Here is a 27,280-nt window from a genome sequence, read left to right on the forward strand (position 1 = left end):
TTTAAGTACAGAATTGCTACATCATAAAAAGAAAGAAGTTGCAACTCAAAATGAAAACCTAAACACTTTTTATGGATGCTGGCTGTTAAAACCTGACGCAGATATTGGATGATGCTGGCACGACTATTTTGTTCGACATCCAACTACTTGGCAGTTGCGACTCGTATCCTTTTATCGTTAATTGTACAAATAGGGAAAAGAAATTTAGTTGTCGTCGTACGTTGGACAGTTCTAAGAAATTGACTTTCAAAGTAACCTATCTCTGCCCAGGTCTTTTTTTTTTCACTCTGGTTCATTACTTTCTCCCCTGTTTTCTTAAAACTTCTATAAACTGAACATGCTACCTACCTAAATGTATTGACATGTGCGTAAAATCTATATATCTATAAAGGTGAGAAGTGTGTGTGTGTGTGTGTGTGTGTGTGTGTGTGTGTGTGTGAGGACACTTCTCAACCTATATACTCAACGAATGTTTGATCTACAGACTTGAAATTTGGCTGATAGGATACTCAGACATGTGGAAAAGTTTTCAATCCATTTTCATCCGGAAAAAGAGCTGCTAAGGGTGAAAATTAAAAAAATTGGTACATGGGAGAGATCGGATATTTTCTGTTTGCTGTTTCACAGATTACTTATGTTAAGAATAAGTACTTTGAAATCACCAGTTAAAGATCGTGTCACGCTGGTCTAATGGCTAGCATACTTGACTCGCTGTCTTTTAGGTTTTAGTTTCGATCTCATCTATAGTATTTTTCTTTTTCTTTTTTACTTATAAGAAGTGAACGGTTAAAACAAACAATACTCGCATGCATATGTCTGTTTCTGTATTAAAATGTAATATTTATGCGTATTTTACAAGCGAACGACGCCGGTCGACCTACTAGTATATTGATATTTTTTTTTATAAAACATGCGATTGCAAACTAGAATCCTCGGAAGATCTCCAGTTCATTAATTATTATAGGAGTAATCAGACCCATGAAAAAAATCTTGAAAACTACCTGAAAAAAATACCCGATGAACCAAGTGTAAGACAGATACAAACAATTGCACTCAACCCCAGCTAGAACAGAATGATATATAAAGTATTTTGTTTTCATCGGCTGTCAACCAGTCTTGCTATCACAGCTTTGGTGGGTACAGCGATACTGTCACTCTCTTGTGCCATAGGTTACTTTAGCAGTCGGATAGGATATCGTTTTCGATTGCTTCGTCTTGTCTTGTTCTGTTGATGAAGCAATGGTTTTGTTGATGATAACGTTGTGTGACAATCATCTCCTCCGCATCCCGCCACCTACCCCCGGCTGTGTTCACGACATTTTTGATTGAATTGTTTTTTTTTTATCCCAGATCCAGCTGGAAGTCTGGAGTTATAATTTTGATAAGAAGTAAAGTGTATTATCTGTTCTGATAGTGTACTTAATATTTTTCTGTTCTTGTTAAGTGAATCCTTCTAGACAGAATGAAGTTCTAAATTTTTTGTCTCAATCCAGATGGTTCCGTTTTTGGAGTAGGTTCACCTTAAAAAAAAAAAAAAAAAAAAAAAAAAAAAAAGATTGTCTAACTTTGCTTTCCTGGAAAGGCATGCAAATAGGAACAATAAAAAAATTTTCACATTATGTTTTAGAAGTTTTTAGATGAGCATTAATAATTTATATTATTTGAACTATTGTTCTCTGATATTATTCTCACAGCGTTTCAGCGATGTAACCTCCGACCTTCTTCAGATGTATCTCCTTGAATTCGGGAATCTTTATGCCGAATTTTGAAAACTGTACAAAATTCCGAACAGAACACTTTATTTAAGGCCAAGTGGCGCAACGGATAAAAGTGCTCAGTTATAATCACTTCTAAATGACGGTCTTCTGGAGGGTGAAAGTTCAACCCTCAGAACGCACGTTAAGAATAAAATTATGAATTACCGAAGACTTCAGTCATGGCTGACGAAACGATATCTATCTACTACCGTGGATTAAATTAAGGGTACTGTTTGAAATTCCATAAAGATTCCAGAGTTTGTCAGAAAGATTTTAGAATTTTATGACTGGCCTGAACCGACTGAAACGTGATAAGAATAACATCAAAGATGAGAACAGGTTCAAATAACCTAAATTTAATTTATAAAACTCACTTTGTCTGTCCGTCTCCATGTTCTTTTTTTTTTCTTCAAACTGCATCTCCTCCGAGATACAAGGTCGCAGAGCAGCGCAAGGCAGGTCAAATGATTGAAATTTTTATGGGTAGTTATATATAATTAGAACAATGAGATGAATTAAATCACAGATTAATGAATCTTGTGGTATAAAGTTTTACAAAATATTTTTGGGCGGAAATATTTTAATATAAGACAATCCCAGACAAATAAAATTGGTCAATATACTAGATAGAATAAATTAAAAATTTACATTTTTTTTATATTTAAATTTAATTCAGAAAAATATTTTTCCAGACAAAAATTTCTTATTTGAACAAATACAATATTCAAAGTAATTTCCTTAATCCATGGATTTTCGATGTAGGCTCATCTCCTTAGAGGAAAAGTCATTAGCAAAATAGTAATTCTGGTTTAATATAATTTTACTATTCAGCACATGCATAGAAAATATATAAAAGATTAAATCATTAAGGGACATAACGAAAATAAGGGTTGAAACAAAAAAGGAAATGAGATTTTAGTATTCAAATAGAATAGTGATCCTTGAATAGAAAGGGATGTTATTAGGTTCCAGATTTGAAGATTTCCCCATTGTAGGTAAATTCCAATTCTGTTCGATGGAGCATCCAGAGTAACGGGCAATGATCCTTTGTGAAGGGAGAATTTTAGATTTATTCTGTCTCATTTTTTGGTGGTGCAAGATCCGTAGAAAGACGTTCTCTTTTATAAAGTAAAATCCAACTGTTCAGAATGAAAATCCAATTAGCTAAAATATCTATCTATATATCTATAAAAGTGAACGTGTCTGTCTGTCTGTCTGTCTGTCTACATTTCCCTACGCAATAACTCTGTCAATTTTTAGTCTATAGACTCGAAATTTAAAATACCGGCTACTGAGATTTGGGAAAATCGATGTGACGGGTGTCAGCCAGAAATTTGGCTGTTAAGGGGTCAAATTTCAACGATTTGACCTTTAAGAACTCTACCAAACTCCTCCGACAATTTTGGGTCTAGACACTTGAAATTTTAGATATAGGTTCCTTGAACCTGGATCTAATTTAATAAAGTGATTTGAGCCCGAAACAATCAATTTTAAGGGGTCATAATAGGGGTCAAATTTAAAAAAAATTACTCTTTTTTCTTTTTTTTTTTTTTTGCTCAGCATACACCTCCAAACACCCGGGCAACGCCGGGCTGAAATGCTAGTCTATGATAAAATAAAGATAATTGGAATTTAAAACAGATTAAATAAAGATTTTAAAAAATGCAGGGACTTTAAAAATAGACGGTAATTTTTTTTTTTTTTTTTTTTTTTTTTTTTTACCATTTTGGCAAATTTATCGAATCTCTAATTTAGAAAATTCAAATATCTTGTATTCTGAGTAAATGTTTGAATAAAAAGGGAAGGAAGAAAGGAATAAAATTTAAATATAAAAGCTGTAAATTATATATGCCGGTGAAAATAACTGCTAGGGAGTCAAAATAGCAAAAAAAAAAAAAAAAAAAATGAAACTTAGCAGGTGAAAGTCGACTTAAAGTGCCCTTGTATGCATGCGCAAATATACATTTATACGTATAACTCGGCTCATTTGTAACTATTTCTTATCTGTCAGACTATAGCTAAAATATAACGACAATGGTTGGAGTGCTAAATGTTTTGATTTCGATTATAACTGATGGCACCCAAGTGATTTTTTTTAACTTTGGAAATCATTACTATATATTGGGTACAATATAATAATCAATAGAGTATTGGCTCTATAATAATGAATATGAAATCTGCATGAAGTAAAATATATTTAAGCGTATTTTACGATGAGCAACGTTAGTAATATAAAATGTTTACAATTTAAGAAATGATTTGTAACGACTTTTAAAAAGTTCTGACGTCATCGTATTTATTTATTTATTTATTGTAAATAACATTTTTTCTTTTTATTTCTTTTATAATCTACCGGAAATAAATTTCGTCTTCATGCGTCTAACTGCTAGCATTTAATAACAATCACATACTTCCAGTCCCAGTATTCCGAATAATAATGACGACGATAATAATGATAAATCAAGGAAGCGCTGTGCTGCAATTTCCTTTGTGATTAATCCTCGATACGCCACCCCCCCCTGGGCAATCCGTTTGGGAGACAGTTTTCTTTCGACATTCACGAGCCACAAAACAAACGTGTAGGAATCTTGCTATTATATTGCTATCGGGGGAGACTTCGTTCTAATGTGCAGGTCTTTGTTAAGCATATTTCTCCACTCACTGGTATTCGAGAAGGGGAGGAAGGCGAGGGAGAGGAGATTGACAGTCGAGACGCGTCATCAATCACAGTGTCGAATGCAGTGGTTTCTCAGCATTTTTACATGGCAGCACTCTATTGAGCTCTTTACATGTTCGCGGCACACCTATCGCGCAAAAAAAGTAAACATTTAAATGAATAATTAAAAAACGCTTACAAATGTTACTATGAAATATTTAACATATCTAAATACTAGCAAGTCTATTCGGCGTTGCCCAGGGCAAATGTGTAACCTATTAGTATTAAACCTTGTATTTCACTACTTCTCTATCTATCTCTATATCTTTCTCTATATCTTTCTCTCTTTCCCTTTCCCCGTTTTACCTTTCCCTCTCTTCAAACCTCTTTATTCTCCTCCCAGCCTATTCCTCTTTAGCTGCGCGCACACACACACACACACACACACACACACACACACACACACACACACACACACACACACACAACTCTTTTTTATATAATAGATTCCTCGTGGAACTAATCGATATTTTCTTTCTTAATTAGTGCATGACAAAAAAAAAAAAAAAAAAAAAAAAAACGCCCCCCCCCCCCTTCCCTAGCAAACCCTTTCCCAGTTGATCCCTCTATTAAAATTTTAGTTATTTCTTCAGGGCCACGCCGATAAAGAATACACCAACTTTTTTTTTTTTTTTATGTTTAGCTGGACATACAGGAATCTTAGGGAGATATCTATTATACCAGTTATTATAGGTGCTACAGGGCTTATGAAGCTACCTAACTAATATTCCTGGTGAACCAAGTGCAAAAGAGATCCAGACAATTGCACTTAAGGAAACAGCGAGGGTACTAAAAAGAGCTCTCGGTTGGTTTCAATAAAAAGCAGGGCAATGTTGGCAGCTAGTTTTTCTGCTCCATACCCAGCATTACACTCTTCAAAGAAAGAAAATGCAAAAGAGCGAATTGTCCTTTATATATTAATTTTTAGTTCTCTTTTTCATATATAAGAATCAACATCACGTGAGTAATAATGTTAGTATTTTAGACTCCAAGTCCAGCGTTATTGTCTCCGTCTATTCGACACTCATTAACTCTTATCAAGTGGCCTTTAAGCATTGGTACGGAGTGATCACATATTAAATTTAAAAAAAAAAAAAATCCGTTTATTATTAAACCTTTTCGTCTCTAATCTCTTCGCGGCACACTAATACGCATTCTAAGATATAGTGATTTGGGACAGAGCAAACAAAAAAGCGACCGTAATAGAGGTCAGTGTACCCAATGATACAGGGCTTAACAGAGTTGAGAGGGAAAAGATAACAAAGTATCAAGGACTTATGTATGATATGAAACGAAATTGGAAATTAAAAGACGTTTCAATTATACCAGTCATCATAGGAGCAACTGGGCTTATGAAAAAGAACTTTAAAAAGTGCATAGCAAGCATACCCGGTGAACCAAGTGCAAGTGAAATACAAACGATTGCACTGAAAGGGACGGCTAGAATCCTGAAAAGATCTCTTGGTTGGACTCACTAAAATAGGGGTAAATGTCAGACATCTGGTTGGATGTCCCATCCCCTAGAAGAAAAAGTTTAAGAAAAATGAAAAAAAAAAAAAAAGGAAAGGCACGCTGGTTGGAACCATCGATCTAACGTTAATCATGTTTAAGCATGTTGCTGCGCGTGCGCGCATGTGTTTTGTTTTTCATGAATCGCATCTACTTCTGTTATATGAAGAAAGAGTATAGGGGAAAGCTGATATGTTTGACCTGTGTTTGATTGCTGATTTGTTTTAACAAAGGTGTCATAATTTATCAAAGCCCAAAGGCCACTCGAGGATAAATGTTAAAACAATATGAAGTGGACGGTGAGACAACACCGTAACGATTGTTAATGATGGTTGTGATTCGATGCCTCCGTTCAATCTCGAAAGAAGAAGTATACTTCCTGTAAGGGCAGCTGCGCTATAATTGTGAGGCAGGGGTTGCACAATCTTCAACCCCTACTCTTCTGAATCAGCACTGTTTGAGTCCAGTGACAAGAAGAAGTCCAGGACGATTGGAAACAATGCCAAGATAAGTGGAGAGCACACACAATATCTGGAAGTCTCAAATCGTCACCCATTTAGTACTGACCAAGTTTGATGTTGCTTATCTTTGGTGGTCCAGCAGGACCCGGTGTGTCAATATGATTATGCCGTATATAATGATATGGTAGTGATTAAGCAGCATTTTATTATTTAAGGTGGCTCAACAAATAATTGTTTACATTTGACTTAAAAACGAGCATGTTGTAGTCATCTGGGAAACAGCTTCATGGTACTGTGTTCAACAGTGCTTCAGAATCTAGAGCGAGGCTTTTAAAAGGAAGGAGAATCTTATGTTAGTATAAATAAACCATTCTCTAGCCCTCTAGTTAAATAATGTAAAAGATTTCTTTTTACTAATGTGTCACCAGTCATTAAGATCCAAAAGCCACTCGAGAATAAGTGTTAAATCAGTGTAAGGTTGATGGTGCGACAACACCGTGATAATTGATAACGATGCTCGTAATTGATTAGATTATTATTTGTACATTAAATTGCTTGATATATATATAAGCTTAACGAATGATAGGTGCACAGAAGAAAATATACATTTGTATCAAAAAGAAAAGAAATTTTCCTTGTATTTGGTTGTGACTTGAAGTGTGTGTGTGTAACAGAATAGATGGAGTATGTGAGTGGTGATGGTGGTGGTGGTGGTGGTGGTAAGACAGCTAATCTCCCAGTTTAAGAAAATGTGACAATATTTTTAAATGTTCGTAGAGAGAAACGGTGCAAAGAAAACAGTATTGTGAAACACGAATGAAATAGAATGCAAGGAGTAGCAGAAAACATGAATAATATTAATAAACTCATATTTATTTAGAACGAGTTGCGCAGGAAGAAATATACACACTGCATCAAAGAGAATTGAAGGTGAGAATTTTTGTATTTGGTTGCGCCTTGTTGAGTTTATGCGGGAGATGTGTGTGTGTGTGTGTGTGTGTGTGTGTGTGTGTGTGTGTGTGTGTGTGCGCGCGCATTTGCAACAGAATAGGTACAAAAGGATAGTCAAGTATGAATAATATAATTCATCTCCCTAGAATGTGCTGATGCTACCAAATCAGGCTGTATTAAGTTAACAGCTTCCTGACCTATAATGCACCAAACATTGATGTTGTTTTTTTTGTTTTTTTTTTTGTTTTTTTGCCATGATCTGCAAAGTCAAAAAGAACGCTTTTCCTCTACAAAACAACCAAACCAAATATCATGAATAAATATTTGAAGATATAAAGAACTGAAGCACAAAAAACTATTTACTAAAATTAACGGATTCGACATTCAATGACCCCAAAACGATTGATATACCACAAAGTAATCAAACCAAACTCTAGAATGTTTTAGTCATCTTATCTGATTGTGAGAACCTATTATTAAAAGAGCGTCGGTTAAGAGAGAAAGATAGATGCAAACTAGTGAATGTTTTCCTATTCGTGTCCTATAGAACTTTTTAACTGATCCATATTTGTCCTTTGCCGCTATAAAATAATTTGGAATTCTAACAAGTATATTTTTTTTATTTTAATTTTATATTACAGACTAGCAGGGCCACCCGGTGTCGCCCAGGGCCCGAGTTTCTGTAAACTCCATAAATTGCAAGAAAAAAAAAATAAAAGCTGAAAAAAATCTGCATAATACTGTAATTTGAAATATTCAAGTTTATTTTAAAACAAAATACTTACGTTCCGGGTGAGATGCGAACTGGTGGCCTCTGTCTCTCACTATGATGTGCTAGTCGATACATCACTGAATTACCTCTCCCTCACACAGTCCAATGTTGCTTCTCTCTTGCTTTGTTTATCATTTACAAAATAGATAGAAAAAAAATCCGTTTCCTTTTTGTCTTTTAAAACTAGAACAAGCAGCATTCTTTCCGTCTCCCGTATATTTCTTTTTCTCTTTTCTTTTTCTTTTTTCTTTTTCTCTTTTTCTTTTTCTCTTTTTTTTTTCTTTTTCTTTTTCTCTTTTTTTTTTCTTTTGTGCTTTTTTTTCTGTCGTTCAAAGGTAACGAGAGAAAGGGTTAAAAGGACAAATCATGATCTCTTCATCATATTCGGTTTAAACTCCGTTTTATGTGCTGGCATTGTAACGAAATCATGGACACGTATGTAGCTGTAGCGACATCTCTACGTATGTAAATAACCCTGCTGTGGCGCGAGTTGACGTCACAGCGAAGGAAGAGAAGGGAAAGAAATCTTTTTATTTGGAATCGCGTAGTAGCAACAGCGACCAGGAAGCACATGCCAGCATGAGATCGTCGTATAACACCTTGGCGGTATGAGAGACTGGAAAAAATGTGTCGATACAGTAGAGGTTTGTTAACCACATGGCAGACGAGAGGAACTGTAAAAAAAAATGTAGGCGTGATTTGGAAAGTACCATTAATAAATGCCTTCTGTTAAAACTGGAAAAAAGTATTCGATTTTATTTCTTTGCAACTAAGAAATTCTACCCTACTATCAGGTCATTGGAGGGGGGATCACTTAGGCATTTAGGGTCACACAGTAAAAAGTTTTTCCCTGCTTTGCTAAAGAGAAGGAAAGAAACCATATCATATTCTGTTATATATTTTTAAAGATAATGAAGATTTTAAACGTCTACAAATTTAGATTATACATAATTTGCTTAGCCAGGCATGAATGAAAATAAATCTGAGTAGTGGCAGTAGGCTGAAAACAAAGTTTTAGAAGCAATAAACCTGAATCGAGAAGAAAAATTCATAGCGGTAATATTTACCAGTTAGGAATTCGTGCGTTTCTTTTCTTTTCTTTTTTTTTTATCGACTACAAGAGTCGTCCACTTTAAGCGACATATGCCTATAATTCGGGTTCTTTTATTTCAAGCGGTCGAGTTCATATTTAAAGTAATCTATTTAAATGAAAGTAAATATACATATCGATGCAAAGCAATGAAGTCTTAATCCAATGCATGGAGAAGCGAGGTGTGTCCGTCATCTAAATAAGCTAGCATGAACTGTAGGGATTCCCCGCTACCACATCAATTTAGCATGGCAAAAGTTTAGTCAGGAAATTGTTTTAAAATAAGTGAAGTAAGAATGGTTAAAATATGTCAGAAATAACAAAAAAATAAAATCAAACTGTAGAGAATGATATATACATACGAGAAAATAGTGTGAAATTTAGATTTGACTTTTAACAAATGCGTGGATAAAATATACTTATCTTAATTTATCGTCTTCGAGTCATGGATACCCGTTCGGTCAACGTCTAAAGTGCCGCTAAGAAATTCTACCCTACTAGTGGCCAAGGACACATTACCTGAAAATACTTCCTTTAAACTCCTCGGTCTAACGGTTACAGGGGACATGAACTGGAATAGATACATTGAGAGCATTGCCAAGGCTGCTGCAAAGAAGGTGGGCTCTCTCTACCGTGCTAGAAAATTACTTACGCCTCCAAGTATCCTGTACCTATATAAGGCCACTATTCACCCATGTATAGAGTACTGTTGTCGCATTTGGGCTGGTGCATCTGTTGCTTGTTTCTCACTCCTAGACAGGGTTCAAAAGAGTCGCCAACCTGATAGGTCCTGAACTGTCATCTAGGCTTCAGCCTCTGTTCCATCGACGAAATGTTGCATCCCTCTGCATGTGCTGCAAGTACTTTAATGGTGAATGTTCTGTCGAACTGCAAGCACTTGTACCTCCTCGACGTGACTACTCCTGACAAACCCGACAAGCAACTAAGTCCCACCCTTTACAGTAGAGATCCCTAGGTGTAAGAAAGCCTTTTACTCCAATAGTTTCTTCCCCAAAACTGCAAGACTTTGGAACTCCCTTCCGGGATTCTGCTTTGCCAACTGTACTGATATGCAGAAGTTCAAGTGTAATGTGAATAAACATCTTGCTACTCATCTCCCTTCATAATGTCTCTGCAACTTATGTCCCCGATAGTAACCCCCTACTTCAAAGTGGCACTGTGCCTTGTTTGGGGTGAAAATTGATTTAAAAAAAACCCAAAAAAAAACTGTTTCTGCATCTAATGGCCACGTTATGGCATGTGTTGAACGGCTTTAAGTAATTGACTTCGGTTAATTTCTTACATTATTTTGTACATGTGATTAGGTTTATATCATCACTCTTTCTCTTTTATTGGTGCCCCGACAAAAGGAGGGTGGACCTGTAAACTCACCTTCGTCCATTCGTCTGTCCAATTTTGAAATTTTGCACAAACATTAAACATGATATGAGTAAAAAAGTAACAGAACGGATTTTCCAGGAAAACTCTATTTGCCCCCCCCCTCGAGGTGCCTTTCGGGTTAGAATGACTAAAATTGACACTTTTGTGCTTATTAAAAAAATTGATGTCTTGGATTTTTATAAAACTTTCTGGAAAGTTGTAACTGATTTCTATATAATTTTGTTTGTCTATACTTCATAATAACTCTTGGGTGTGCCCCAGGGGCTCTTTTGGGGCTAATAAAAACACTCCATTTTTGGGACTATTTTACCATATTTGTCCAAACTTTTCTGTATATTTAGCAGTTTTGCATGGTGATGATCTCAACTGTAAATATGTTAAGGCCTTGGAGACTTTTGGGGCAAATGATAGACTTAGTCATTTCTTTTTTTTTTTTTTTTTTTTGCATGGTACAGAACTCAAATTTACATATGTTAAGGCTTAAAACTGTACCGTTTGTTCATTTTCGCCAGGATTTGACACCCCCTGTGCACTTTTCGGGCTAAATGGGGTGGGAGCAAATGCTGAACTTAGTCATTTTTTTCTGCCTCTTTCACTGTGTATTCACGAGACGATGTATGCTTCACTCGTTTAGTTTTTTATTACTTTTATGTTTTCCTCGGCTTTCTCCCGTGAACTCGACCTGCTACCTCAGCTGTTCTACATTTATTAACCCAAGAACTCTCATGTTTTTTTTTTATATTACCATACCATCGAAGTCTCCTGTTTAGCACATATTTTTATGTCCTGTCCAGATTTAAGCTTGTCTTTTAGATTATCATAACGTATCCATCATATCATTTCTCTCTACACAATGATTTATCTCCTTAATTTCTGTGTTCATGAGTAGAGTATGAGTATATTTGGATTAGGGAGTAAACCTCCTCTTTATTCATGAATAAAAAAAATAAAATATTAATCAGAATTAAATGTAAAAGTGAACGTAATTGATTAAAAATAAAATACTATGATTTTATACATTTGTTAATACAGATACAAATTATAGAAGAAAAATTAGCTCTATTTATTTGTTATCTATGTGTGTGTGTGTGTGTGTATATATATATGTATACACACACACACACACACACACACACACGAAATTATTGTTCAAGACATATTGTCTATCTCAATAAAAACATTGTTTCCGAAACGATCGGGCAATTTATTTATTTTGTTTGTTCTTCTTTTTAAACCGATTTTTAATTATAAATTATGAATCATTTTACTCAATATTAAAATAGCTCTAGGATATCTATACCTATTGAGCTTATTACATATCTACATTACAACGAACAATGTTTTCTTTTAATTGTATTAATGCATTTACTAATACATTAAGAATAAACCCCGCTCTTTAGATTGTTGTTCTAATTCCTTTAAAATGTGTGTGTGTGAGGGCAACTCTCAACCTATATACCCAACAAACTTTATCTACATACTTGAAATTTTGTATATAGGGTATTCAGACATGTAGACATTTTTTAATCGGTTTTCATCCGGAAAAGGGGCTGCCAAAGGATCAAAATTGAAAAATTGGTAACTGGATGTTGGATTGTTATCTCTTTGTCAAGTGTTGCATTACAGCGTCCTTATGCTAAGAATAAGTAGGTTTAAAACCACTTTTTAAAGATGTCAGGCTGGCCTAATGGTTATTGTACTTGACTCGCTGTCTTTAAGGTTTTGGTTTCGATCTCAACATGAGATTTTTTTTTTACTTACAAGAAGTGAACTGGTTAGAAAAAACATGCTCACATGCGCATGTCTCAGTTTCTTTTCGTTTTTATTTACGTCCTTTTTTAAAGGAGTTTAGCGTTACATTTAATACTGGGCAACGCCAGGTGCATCTGCTAGTATACAAATAAAGTTAATTTTTTTATAGCTTTGAGATTGATACTTAAAAAATTATTAAACGAAGTTAATACTCAGTCATAGATATGTGAACTACATGAAGGTTAACTAAGTTGCATATTGCTTTGAAAAACGAGCCTTCATTAATTACTTAATCATTTTTTATGGTTACTTATTAGATAATTTGTTTTATTTACCTATTATGCTTGATTCTTTTTTTGCATGGTTTCTACATCGTGCATTATTGCGTAGAATTTAAGGATGAAAACGTTCCAGCCCACTGACATGTTTTTATATATATACTAGCGGGGCCCGGGTGTTTGGAGGTGTGTGTGATGTTAAATAAAAAAAGAAACCGGGGGGGGGAGAGTAGGATCGAACCCAAAGCCCTGAGGCGAAGTTTGAAAATAAAATCGGCCAGCCAGAATGAGTTACTGGAAGATGTTTGAATTTATTTAAGTAAGAACCAGATTGACAGGTGCGCGCCTGGAAGTTGTCAAGCGTTACAACGACGACGACGACGTCAATGTGATCAAGTTTGTTTGTTATAAACGAAGTAAAAAAGAAAATGTTAAAACTTAAGCGGGGAAAAACACAAAAAACTAACGTAAGGCAAACGAACGATGAAAACAGAAAACGAACACGTGAAAAATGGCTTAAATAAGCCTGTTTCGATATTAAAATAAAAAAAAAATCAGTGGGTACCCGGGTGTTTTTGGGTGTGTGGTCGGGGGTGGATAAGCGAATTAAAAAAAAAAACAGAAAAACGAACGTTACGTGAAAAATGGCTTAAATAACACTGGTTCAATATTTAAATTTAAAAAAACGAAAAAAGAAAAGACATCTCACACCACGATTCGAACCCAAAACTTTTAGATAATGAACCAACGCGCTAATCAAATGACCTAACGCGACGTACATGAAATTTGTTCAGTTTTTCAGCTATTTAAAGTAAATCAGATCATGCCGTCATCTGGCGCATGCGTAGAACCGCTCGTTGTCACGAGAACACCGTTTTTGTGGACCCCCCCCTGTCGAAAATTGTCGATTTCGGGGTGAAAAAAAATGAACGTTTTTAGCCAATTTTTCGATATTTTTCGAGCGAAGGATGGGGCTTCGATATGATACCGAGTTTGTGAATTTTCGTCGTGTCTGTCGAAAGTTTTTATCAGACACACAAGCATACACACATACCGAGTTTGTGAATTTTCGTCGTGTCTGTCGAAAGTTTTTATCAGACACACAAGCATTTTCGCTTTTATATATATAGACAACAAGCGGGGAGGGGGGCTTTGCCCAGTGTAAAATTTGCTTAAATATCATATTTTAATTTGTCCAGATTTCGTATATATTACTATAGTCGTGATTTCAAAAATAATAAATGTATGTTTGTGCCATCAGCTAGATTCGAAACTGAAACTGTAGCATTGAAAGCTAGTGACGTTCCCACTATACAAACGTGACACGCATATGTATTGATTACAAATTAGAAATTAAAAATAAACTAAGATGAATGTTCAACATGTATAACGATTTTTTCAATTTTGACCCATTTTTCACCCCCTGAAAACTATTTTAACCGGCTAAAGACCTATAAAAGAATGGTCCGTAAAAAAAATCCAATCATTTGATGCCCCTAGCGCCGCTCTGCGACTTTGTTTCAAAAGAGATAGTTTGAAAATATGAAGACATACAAACAGACAGACATCATTTTTATATATTATATTGTTTTTAATATCTACAAATACTAATGTTTTATCTTTTTTGGAATTAGTGCTGGAAATTATGATTGTTGCTGGTCATGGGATTCGAACCCCCGCAATGAAGCAATCTCTGTCTCCATTAACAAGGAACAAATCATTCTCTGCCAATCACAAGATATTCAAGTGAAATTAAACATAAAGGTATAAACATTATACAAGAACGGTTTAAGTGACGTTTTGTATGCGTGTGTGTATAAACATCTCTACCACACTCCTCTCTGAATATTTGACTTACAGACTTGAAAGTTGATATATAGGATATTTGGACCTCAGAAACACTTTCGATTTGGTTTTTAGCCAATAAAAGTGTTCAGTAAGGGGTCAAAATTTAAAGACACTTGACCGTGGCAGGAGTAAATCAACTAACTTCTGAGCATGCGTACATATATATATTTAGCTTGAAGTCGCTTCATTTTCAGCCTCTTTTATCAATCTGGAAATGGCTCAAATGGTAATGATAAAGAGTGAAGCGATAAATAACGATTAAGGTTGGAACGTTGAATGTTTTGGTTTGGATTCCAGGTGATGACACCGAAGTCATTTTTTTTTTTTTTTAACTTTTGAAATTACAATTGGGTACAATATGATAATTGATAGAGAATTTGCTCTCTAACAATAAATATGAAATCTGCATCAGTTAAATATATATTTATATATTTAAGCATATTTTATGATCGGGCCAGGCCAGCCTGCTAATGTTTATATATTTCTATGTATAGGAATCACTCGTAAATCAATTGTCGGATCATTATGAAAGGTGAACTAGAAAAATAGCTGCATCACTTTTATGTCCCTTTACGAAGATTGAAATTGAGATATAATGTGTTACTATACCTTATGTCTTGAATCCGGGCGGCACGCCTGAGGGGGCGGCATTTTGAGAGGGTAAAAATAGAAAGTAGAAAAAATAAATAGAAATAAACAAAAGTTAACAAAAAATATGAAATTTTATACCAAAAAGGTTGTAAAAAATCGGAATTTCGGGGGGTATCGGAATCAGAAAAAATGTGTCCCTATTTTCTGAGCGTCGGCGGGGGCGGCATGGGAGCGGTATTTTGAGATGGTAAAAGGGGAAAATCGAAAAAAATGCTAACAAAAAATCTGAAATTTTATATCGAAAAGGTTGTAAAAACTGGGAACTTTTGTAGTTATTGGAATCGCAAAAAGGTGTCCCTATTTTGCGAGCGGCATATGTCAGGGGGCGGCATTTTGAGAGAGTAAAAATAGAAAGTAGAATAAATAAATAAAAATAAACAAAAGCTAACAAAAAATATGAAATTTTATACCAAAAAGGTTGTAAAAAATCGGAATTTTGGGGGGTATCGGAATCAGAAAAAATGTGTCCCTATTTTCTGAGCGTCGGCGGGGCGGCATGGGGGCGGCATTTTGAGATGGTAAAAGGGGAAAATCGAAAAAAATGCTAACAAATTCATACTTAAAGGGGAACTTTCATATAAATTTTTATCGAATAGGTGCGAAAAGAAAGTTGGATATTTGGGTGTATATACACCGACATCAAAGAGGAAATAACATTAGACGCGAAAGTTTGAATTCATTAATTTTATTACTGTCCAATTCATGAGGCTAAGACTTTGAAAGTATCAAACGTTTGTTTTTGTAGCATACTTTTTATAACTCCTTGTAAACTTTACAATTGCTAGCTGGGGGATCGGACAAAATCACCCCGGGCAACCCCCACCATCTACTTAAAACAAAAAGAATACAGATAAAATCTTAAATGAATAAAAAATATTAAAAATCAGTTTTCATATTTTAATTTTAATTTAATTGAATTTAGGAAAATTAGATACCGTAGAACTAATTTTCGCAAGGTATGAAAATTAAGCAACTACAGAATAAATGTTAACTTAATAATAATGGACCAGTTTTCCTACCTAGCAAAAAATGGACGAATTTTCCACGGACGAATTCTCCGGACGCCCAAATGCCGGGGATGGGCGGCAAATTTTACTACCGCCCCGGGCGGCAAAAGGTCTAGCTACGCCACTGCTGCTGAGTAAATAACCCCAAGAGAAATGGTGACATCACAAATAGTGACCCTTAAAATGACCCCTATAAAGTCTTTAAAAATTAAAATCAAGGGAATCTTGCTTACTTGGTATTTAATCGCTATTGATCAAGTCTATATGTATAAAAGCGAAAATGTATGTATGTATGTACGCTTTTCCTCGATGTCCACAAAAGGCTTCTTTCAGAGAAGCGCTTGGTCGGTTCACAACTTCTTAAAACTTTTTATATCATCTATAAATTGTAATATCTCAGAGTTAACCACGGAGCTCGCCTGTCTATTTAATTTTATTGACTTTCAAACGTTAATTATTCGACATTTCCCGCATCGGCACGCGTTACATTCGGTTTTTGGTATAAAAAAAAAGCAAAACCCGACTCTAATCACAGGCCGAACAGGCCCGCGCGCCCTCTGGGGCCTGGGCGACAAGATCAAAGTGTAGCATCTGTTCCGGCAGATACTGCAAGCAAAGACCATATGTGGGGGCGACCCCACGTATAAGACCTTGGTCAATGTAGGGGCAACCCTTCATACCAACTGTCACTATCCAACTTCCCTACTCCCCGGGGAGTTGGTCCCCATTTCCCCTTCACTCCTCACAGTAAAAATCGGCCTTGTGCCCAATTTGCTCAGTGGGGGAGCAAATAAATACCATCTGTTCCGACAGATGCTGCACTTAAGATAATTTGTACCAGTCAATGGAGGGGAAACCCTCTATACTGGGACAATTATTATTTTTGGTAACCAGAGTGCCCCCCCTTTTTGCCTACTTTTAGGGGAGTTGGTTTTTACCTCACATTAAAAACGGCCTTGTGCCTAATTTGCTCAGTGGGGGAGCAAATAAACACCATCTGTTCCGACAGATGCTGCAAGTTATGACTAGCAAAGACCATATATGGGGGTAACCCCACATATCTGACCTTGGTCACTGTAGGGGCAACCCTTCATACCAACAGTTGCTATCCAGCTCCCATTTCCCACCTCTCGGGAGCTGGTCCCCCCTTTCCCTCCCCCCTCCCCCATCTCCACATTAAAAAACGGCCTTGTGCCTAATTTGCTCAGTGGGGAAGCAAATAAATCTCACAGGCCGAAAGCCAGTTGTCTCAAGAGAGCTAAGTAACGTTTGTTCAATGTCGACTTGGTCATATCAGACTGTAGCTTTCATTTCGCTCCTCCTAATAAACAGGGAGCGGGGTTTTTAAAAACAAACAAACCGATTTATTCACCTCATTCAAAACTGTCCTGCACAAAATGCTAACTGCTGAATACCTATCGCCGTCATGTCAATCAAAAACGCGCACCTGTTTTTTTTTGTTTTTGTTTTTTTTTAACACTGTACTATTTTCCAACTGCGCGTCGTGAAGGCTTCGTTTTTTTTTTTTTTTTTCACGGGCACCTGTATTTTTTTTACATTTTCGGGGTTTTTTCACATACCCCGAAAAACACCCGGGCAACGCCGGGTACCCCTTGCTAGTACTTTCATAAATCAGAGTTCATTTTCTGTAGGCTGTTTTTAAACCCACTCAACGACGGGTACTTTTGCTAGTTTAATATAAATCTGAAATATTTGAAAATTCAAATGAGATTGTGCCTTCATTATGCCAAGTAAAATCCCTTTAAAAAAAATGTAAAATATTTCAAAGAAACTGAAATTTAGAGAACATTTATTAATTGACAAAATGTCACATCATAGACATCTGAATTTTTACAAATGGCTTTCATGCTCTCTTTGTTCTCTTTGCATGAAATTAAAACTAAATATGTAACGTTGCCTTTACGTACAAACCAGAGGAAATAAATAAATAAAAATCCGGGTCGGCATCTTTTCATTTTTTAACAAAAGCATTTATTACCGATTTTCCCCCTTGTCTCGAAACCACTTAAAAAGTCTCCCGCAATCATCCATCTTTTCTTCTCCAACCACACGCTAACCTGTAGCCATGTTAGACAATAGATCGAAAGAGAGAGGGGGAGGTGTATAAATTATATTGACATGTTGACCGGAAGTCAGGGTCAGCTGATCGGATTGCGTGTGAGTCACGTGATCAGGTTAGCTGAATCTTAGAGATTTGGTTTAGACTTAGAAGAGGACGGACGGCTTCACCATTGTCTCCTAACCTTCACTGGGAGGGGGGGACGCTGACGTGTGTAGAACAGAACCACACAAGCCAGAGTTTCGCTTTCCATCCTTCTGCAAGACATCTGGAAAGTGAAATAAAAAAAAACTATAAAACCAATTCCTTTGTCTTGGAGTGAAATAAATCTTCGTCCAAAACATGTACCAGGTCTTCCCTCCAAGGCACTAGATGTTTCCAGATGGACCAACATCGACGATGCGCGAAGGTATGTTGAAAAATACATGTACCACACCCACACACACAACGCCATATGAACAAACAGACAGAACAACTAGATGATCACACAACGTTAAGTCTGACTAGACGATCACAAATGGTCCTCTTTATTAGAAATAACTATGCAACAGCCAGCCATTTCTCGTCTTTGCATTTACATGTCCATTTTCTTTGATGCCGTCTTTGTTTCTGCCCCGAGCACATGGTGCATTTTTCTCTCCTTTTTTCCCCCCTTCTCTTCTTGCACTCACTTCCTAATTTGCATGTGCGTTCTTCGGCTGCTGCTGATAATTTGCTCATATGCATTGTTACAAATACAACAATGCCTCCATTCAGTCTCTAAAGACAAAGGATACCATCTGTAGGGGCAGCTGCGCGCATAATTGTGAGGCAAGGGTTGGGCAATGTCCAACGACACCTTTCCTGAATTGGCACTGTTTGAGTCCAATGGTAAGAAATCCAGGATGACTGGAAACAATGCCGAGATAAGCAGAGAGCACTTGCAGCGCCTGGAAGTCTCAAATGGTCACTTATTTAGTACTGACCAGGCTGCAACATTCAACACACATTATCCACATTTATACCTAACAGCTTTTTGAAAATTCATAATGATCATTTACTTAGTTTAGGAGTGAATCCTACACATACAGATGTATAAATAAATACATGTAACTAACTTCTTATAAATAGATAAGTTTGAACACAACCAGTCAGGTAGTTGAACAGTAACTACTAAATTCAGTATCCACTAAAAGCTTTCTAAAATTATGTCTTTATTTATGTAAGTTCTATCCTCAGTTTTTTTTTTTTTTTTTTTTTTTTTCATAGCAGACTATTTATTTCTTTTGTTGTTAGAGGTCAAATCTCTTTGCACATATTAAGAGAGTGCTGGGTTATGAGCCTGTCTGAGGACGGATATTCGAGCCAGTAGCCTATAATTATCTTGTTTGTACAATACTTAAAAGTTGTAAAGGGAGATAATAAAAATTGACACATTAATTTGCATCTCCCTATAATTTATTTTTGTTCTTTGTTGTTTCAGATGATGATCGATTGTTCAAAGCTTTTAACATTTTTTTTTAGTTCTGACCTCACTACATGACTTCAATACTTCTACAGGTTCATAATTTTCTTTTGTACTGGTTCATTTCAGATTTTGCTTTCTTTTTTTTTTTTTAATTTTAATTGACTTTTTTTTTCTTTTGTTTATTATTCAATTGTCCCTTTGAAATTAAAAAAAAAAAATCCGTGTCGGGTTTTCATTGATTAATATAGTGTTTTTTTTTGTTTTTTTTTTAACTACCATGTCACATTGGCGTTGAGAGTTCAAGAACAGATGGATTTCTAGGATGGAAGGGAATGTTTTTGTTTTGTTTTGCATTTTAATCATTACATGTTGGAGGATATCACATTTTTTATGCATTAAAATAATAGAAAAAAAAATAAAAAGTATAAAATAAAATATCCCCACCACCACTAAAATTTAATAGTGATTCACAACCACTGTGACATGTCACATTGGTATGCCACAGAATGATTATTGGCGTGTTGTGAAGAGATAATCGGTGAGAAACAGTTTTCATACGTTTATAATCAGTTGTTTATATTTAAAAAAAAAATACTAACTTACAAATTACTTACGTGATGCTTGAATATCCAAAAAAATAAAAAGATGTTTGATAAATCTTTTTTTTTCTTTTGTTACAGAGTTACAATTTTTTATATTAATTGTAAACATTTGTAAGTGTTGTTAAATATTCATTTAAATATTGATTTTTTTTTTATAGGTGTGATGCGGAAATTTAAAAAGCTCAATAGCTTGCCGCCATGCATAAAATTTTTCTTTATGAATGGGAACCACTGGGTTACTGAATCATAAGCTTAAAAAGCATTGAAATTAGCATAATAGAGGGTAACACTTTTGGATAAACTTTTCAGCCAATCAAAATAAGGGATGATTCTGAAACTTATCGGCGATGTTACTCATAAGTTAAAAGCTTTGGTCTTAGACACATGAATAAAGTGTAGCATCTGTTTTGATGCTACACTTGTTCTATTCTGTCCTCGGTTAGTGAAAGAGAAGTCTTCACAGACTGAGGCAACTTTTTTTTATTTTTCTTCCCATCTAGAATGTCTCTTTTGGGGATTGCTGGATTTTTCTCCACATTAAAAACCGACCGTGTGTTTAACTTTGCCCTTGTGACTGGGTGTAACAACATGTATGGGCGCGTGTAAGAAATAAGAAGCAGTAGCACGTATGCAAATTAGCAAGAGTGTACGAGCTTGTCACAGGAAAAGCAGAAAAAAAGGCAGCACGCAATCGAGCAGAGAAACAAGTTGAGAACCAGACAAGATAGACGTGTGAAAGTCGAGGGCGAGGAAGCGCTGGATAGTGCCAGCGTTAGGTGATGGGGACAGAGACTTTTAAAAAGCACATGTGTGTGCGAAAAGACTTTGGAAATATAATGAAGTACGTTGTTTTCGAAGAACCACGAATAAATGTATTTTTATTTGCAGTTAAAAAAAAATGTTGAGTCGGATTTGTATTTCTTTTTGTTTGTTCCTGCGACATTACGGGGGTGGGGCAAGTAAATAGAAACTAGGAATAACATAGAACTGATCATAATCAATGCCTTTTTCTGTTGAACCACGGCTCCATGTTCTAAGTGACAGTTCTCTGTAGATTGAAGGCCCAATCCTTACTGTAAGCGATAATAACTAAGGATAACAAAATTGAATATTTCTGCCCAATCATCACTGACAAAATGAGAATAATCTATCTTAGTAATTAAATAAAGGGTCAGTTCGAAATTTCATATACAATAGCGTCCAAAACTAAGGGGTCAACATTTTAAAACCTAATATTTTTTTAGAAATAACAACTGTGAAAAGCTGAAATTTTGACAACTGGTAGTCGTTATTATCCATAATAACATACTAAAATTTGAATAATTTGCAAAGGATAGAAAAAGAATTATAACAATTATTTACTTTCTAAATAGGAACGTCCAAAACTAAGTCGCCATAAAAATTCCCAGATTTAAAAAGATTTACCTGAAGATGGAAGAAAGCCAAATATTTGCGTTTTTGAAACTAATTTATCGGCCCATTTGACATAATGCTAGGCGTGTTCGCTAATGGGCTAGGAAACCAGTTCAATCCTTGGTCGAGGATATATAATATATACACACTCTCACACCGGCTTTGTAAAGAGGACTTCATGGAAACTTGCAAAACAATTTTGTCAGAATTTTTTTTATATATATTTTTTTAAGGTTACTAAGCCGTAGAACAAACTTAAAAGCAGTGGTCAGCCAGAACTGGAGTGGTTGTTGTTTGAGTGTTTACTTCTCTGCATAAACCCCTCCTCTCTTTCAGAGCTCATTTGCACATGGCTCTAGCTCTGCGTTAATTAAAAAAAAAAATTTTCCGATATTCCAAAGTGAAAAATTTGCATGCATAGAAAAAAATCTTAGAACTAGATAAAGCAGACGTTTAAAGAAACAAACAAAAATCGTAACCGTGATTAAACGAAAATATCATATTCCAAAAATCTACGCTCATTCATTCCGTATGAATTGTTCTGTTGTTGGCATTGGTTTATCTGATATATTTCTAGTCAGCTCTCTCTAGAAATAGATCGGATACTTATGGAAGGAACTACCTGAAGGTTGCTAAGTCAAAGTGATTTTGTGGAACACACTGGATTCGAACTTGAAACGCACAGGTCGTCAGTCCGTATTGTTAACCACTTAGCCACCGTAACCTTCCATAGATTAAATAAAAACTTTAGTTCAAAATTCTATATAGGTTCCAGAGTTAAACAGAAAAAAAATTCCCAAGTTGGAAAAGATGCAACTGAAGAAAGTTTGAGATGGCATCGGCCCAAACGTTATGAAAATCTCTATCTCTACAATGATATAAAACGAACTTTGAGTTCGTTTCCTATGGACTAGAAAACGGTTGGGTCAATTTTTATGAAATTTTACACGATGTACCTTATGTGTCTGGGGGTGTTCGTAGAGTTTGTAACGGAATGTCTTCGATAGGTAATAAAGATAATAATAAAAAAAATCCAATGACAGAACGAACAGGCGATTTTGACTTTTTTTACATGGAAGTCACCACTTATCAAGGCCCAGAAGCCACTCGGGGATAAGGGTTATTGCGTGTACAGTAATCAATGGGATAGTGTCATAGTAATCGTTAGTATTGGAGATTTGATAAAGTGTCTTACTTAAGGGGGCGGTTCATCAGGATTTTTTTTATGTTGGACTTGAAGACCTCCAAGTTGTAGTCAGGTAGGAAACAGGCAGACGGAAGAGAGTTCCACAGGCGTGCACTTCTAAGAAAGAAGCTTTGTCCATGGAATCTACGTTTGGATTTAGGCACAGATAAAGAGTGGGGAAATTACTGAAAGTGATTTCAGCTAGACGGGTGTTTATTGTGAAAGATTGGCGAGGGGGGGGCAGAGATTGGATCTCAGACGAGCACTTGCCATTAACACCTTACACAGCCTAATATCATAAGTGCATTTGAGAAGTTTTATTACCACAGAAACCGAAAGGCTCGACATAAAATCCACAGTAGATCCTTTGATATGATAGGGTTGCGTTCGAAATGTTTGTTTAGATCAGAATTGAACTATGATACTTAACTTTTGTATTTTAAACTTTAATTCAATCCATTACATATGAAAAATAAGTTTATAAAATAAACAGATTCTCTACAGTGCAATGTTTACTATAATGTATTATGAACTATGTCACTGCGTGGGAGAGGTATATGAAGCTTTCTTTTTGTGCACCACGTTGAGTCCTTAACTAGAGCAGCTAATCAATCGATTTGACTAAAAGAAGGGGGGAGCAATTTTACCGATTTCGATAACAATATTCAATCCCGGGCAACGTCGGGTTTCCCTGCTGGTAACAACTAAGATGAGAACAGTATTCTGAATAGTCATCTAAAGCTATTCCGAAACGCATATTTGTTTGTATCTCGCTATAATTTATTTTCGTTTTTCGTTGTTGCTACAAGATGACGGTCAGGTGTTCGAAGCTACTGTTTGACGATGTTTCCTGAATTACAATTTGAGAATTATGAACTCCTACCCGGTATTTCAGCTGATGATTCATAGGTTCTGCGCGGATTCATCTCCGCCTATCCCCCCCCCCTCCCACCGATTCGTTTGTTATTTTATGGCAATTGTTTATTTTTGTTTTAAATTAAAAACTGCCAGATTTTCATTGGTTAAGGAAGAAAAAAAAAAATCTGAAAAGAATGTAAATACACTTTTCAACCAATCAAAAGAAGAGACGAACCTGAACCTTATCTGACTCATCAGTAAATTTACTCATAAATATAAAGTTTGGTTGGTTGGTTTTGTTTTACGGCATATCAACCCTTTTCAAGTTATTTAATGCCGAATACAGTGATTTTGAAGAACAATTTTTTAATAGAATATATTTGTTTTTTTTTTTTGTTTTTTTTTAAGTCATTTTCTATTTAACCTATAATTGGGACCCTAATAGGTAGTACCAGTCCGGGTGAGAGTGGACCTGGGAGCAATGCCAATTAAGGGGTGGCCCCACACTCCCCAAAGCCCGCAAGCTGGGGTCTCACCATCGGATAGTGTTTAAGGTCATATCCAGGACCAAGTATAAAGTTTACAAGAAAGAAAGGCTTATCATGGCTATCCGGTGTTGCCCAGAAGAATGGATGAGTGAATAGAAGTACTAAAAGAAAGTGGGTAATACGAGGTGCCTCCAATAAGTTTCCAGACTTTTTTTCGTATCGCAACTTTTATTGATAATACACACAGAGACATCAGTCCCCTTCGAAGTAATCTCCTCCGGCTGCAATGCACATCTACTGTTCTAACTTCTAGTAGGACTCAAGGAAGTTCTCTTGTATGGTTATGGGAATGACCCTCGTCGCAGCCTTTTTCATCTCCATTGTCTCATTGTAACACTATGTAAAACCTGGTGTAACGGCACCAATATGTAACACTATCAGCCGGTCACTAATGTGACTGCCCATTCGTTATAAGGAACGTCCTGGGGAATGACAACCAATGTACACTTGCCGGCAGGGAGTCACCTGGTCGTCACTGGGACTCTCCTGTTCCACTGGTGGACGACTCGAGTCTCTGCCGGTGTTAACTAACGGTATTCCAGAAAACATTAAAACATACTGCAGTCTGTTGGGTTTCTTCCTCTCCGTTATTGTTAATTTCAGGTAACAACGGCAACACTTCCGATTGGGATGGGAGAGTTTCTGTTGTTGTTGTTGTTTTTTTTTTGTTTTTTTTTTCAACCAGCTTCCGTCTGAAATGCTCTGAAAAATCAAATGGTGACGTACCTCTTTTGTTGGGCTGTTCACGACTTCTTGATGTTATTTTTCTGGCTGGGAATGACTACTAGCACCGTCTTGATGTTTAGGCAGATTAAACAACACGCACCACAAGTTGTAATATACTAGAAAATCTTAACTATTTATTTTTACAAGAAAAACAATTACTCATAACTATTAACTTTTAGGCTTAACCACTCCTGCTTATTGAATTGTGGAAGAGGGAGGTGCCCCCCCTCTTTTATGGAGAGACAAAAATATGCGTGCTAACCCCATGCTTGCCGGCGATGAAAGAGAATGAGTTCTGGCGAATTGTATTGTTGTCCCGTTCCCCCGTATCTTCTGCGGAGGGGGGGAATCACTTCCTGGTTATGACAATGCAGTGGCGCATTACGTCATATAGTGCCGCATTAATGACAACCTCTAAGGTTTTCTGTGAGCTTAGGGAAAAACGAAAAGTCACAGAAAGTAGACTATAGGGAGAGTGAGGAACTGTCTTGATGCCCATCTTGGTTAAATAGTCTGTTACAAGGATGGGGTTGTGGAATGTGCACCCTTGGGGCAAACTTTTTGTACACCTTCAGTTTCTCACGAATAAGTGTGTACAGTTCCCACACTGACATCAAACAGTGCACTTTTCTTTTCTGCAGACACATGACGGTCCTTATCCATGAAACTCTTTATTTGGCTAATCAACTCTGGTGTTCTGATTTCCTTACTCCTCCCACACTTCATCATCTCTCACAAACTCTGTGCCTTCCTTGAATCTCTTATGCCACTCAAAAACTGATGCTTGACTCCTGCAAGATGGTTCAAAAGCAGTATCAAGCATTTCATATGCTTTTGTGGTATTTTTTCCAAGTTTAAAACAGAATTTCATTGCATATCGTTCTTCTAAATTATTCTCATGTCTAGATTGCATTTTTCAAATTCACCAGCTGTGAGACAATCAGGCTTTAGTAGGGTGCATTTTAGTTCCTGCTGTAGCTGTTCATTTGACCCAGAAATCATAAAAATTGGTCAGTCATCTTGTAAGATGTATAGCAATAACGTACTGAATTTTCAGGAGTTTACCACAATTTTAAATGCCTGTACAAAAATGTCTGGAAACTTATTGAAATGGGTCTCGTATCTTGTAACTTCTATCTCTTTTTTCTTCCGACTTTATATATATATATATATATATATATATATATAGTCAACAATAGATACTGTTTCGATGTATCACAGCTCTTCAGTGCAGCTAGACTAGCAACTACCTCGTGCCAGGATTGAAACTGAACTGCCTAGGCCACAGTTGGTGCTTCTTACCGTTATGTTATTTGTCTGCTGCTAAGGGTTATGTGAAATTAAAATAATCAAACACCTAAGCTCCATTTGTTTACACAAAGAGCATTGCATTATACACTAATGGCGGTTTGTTTTTTCACTCCCCAATATGCTCAGCCCAAGATTTTTTAATACCTACAGATACTAGTGTTTCATACTATCGGGAATCGTGAGTGTAAGAAGTTACGATTACAACCAGTTGAGAAATTCAAACCCAACCACGAAGCCATCTCTCATAGCTAAGAACAAACCACACGGCCAACGTTAAACACCAGAAATACAATTGAAATTAACATTTATATAAAGTGTAAATGTCTAGACAGCGAGTGTGACCTTAATTATAACATCATGATCTGCGCATGTGTGCTTAAGTGACCGACTTTAATTTCAATTTGGAGAAACTAGTTCTTAAAGTGGGTAATGTAGTTATTTTTTTAATACCTACAGACACTAGTGCTTTATCCTTTTAGAAATCGTCAGTGCAGGAGCTTACAATTACAGCAAGTTGGATATATATATATATATATATATATATATATATAATATATAGGCGTCAGAGTATATCAAAAAGAAATCTATTGCAAAAATATGAGAGCTAAAATACAAAATTTTTATTTAACAAGGCCAATAGCCATTAGCCGCGTGGTCTCGTGTAATGAATGCATGAATGTAGGATTGACATGAAATTCTTAAAGATAAAATAAAATGACCGAAAAATGGGCTGAAATGACTTAAATAAATAAAAAGTAAATGACTTAAAATGACTTTAATGAACTTATGGATGAATTGAATGACCTTAAGAATGACTTGAAAAATAACTGGAATCCTTCAAAAACAACTTGAATGATCTGGAGAATGACTGGTTGTAAAGTGGGTGATCATTTTATATTAAATTAATACAGAAAAG

The sequence above is a fragment of the Euprymna scolopes genome, chromosome 27 (assembly GCF_053919585.1).
Source record: "Euprymna scolopes isolate OS-2025 chromosome 27, ASM5391958v1, whole genome shotgun sequence".
Classification (NCBI taxonomy): domain Eukaryota; kingdom Metazoa; phylum Mollusca; class Cephalopoda; order Sepiida; family Sepiolidae; genus Euprymna; species Euprymna scolopes.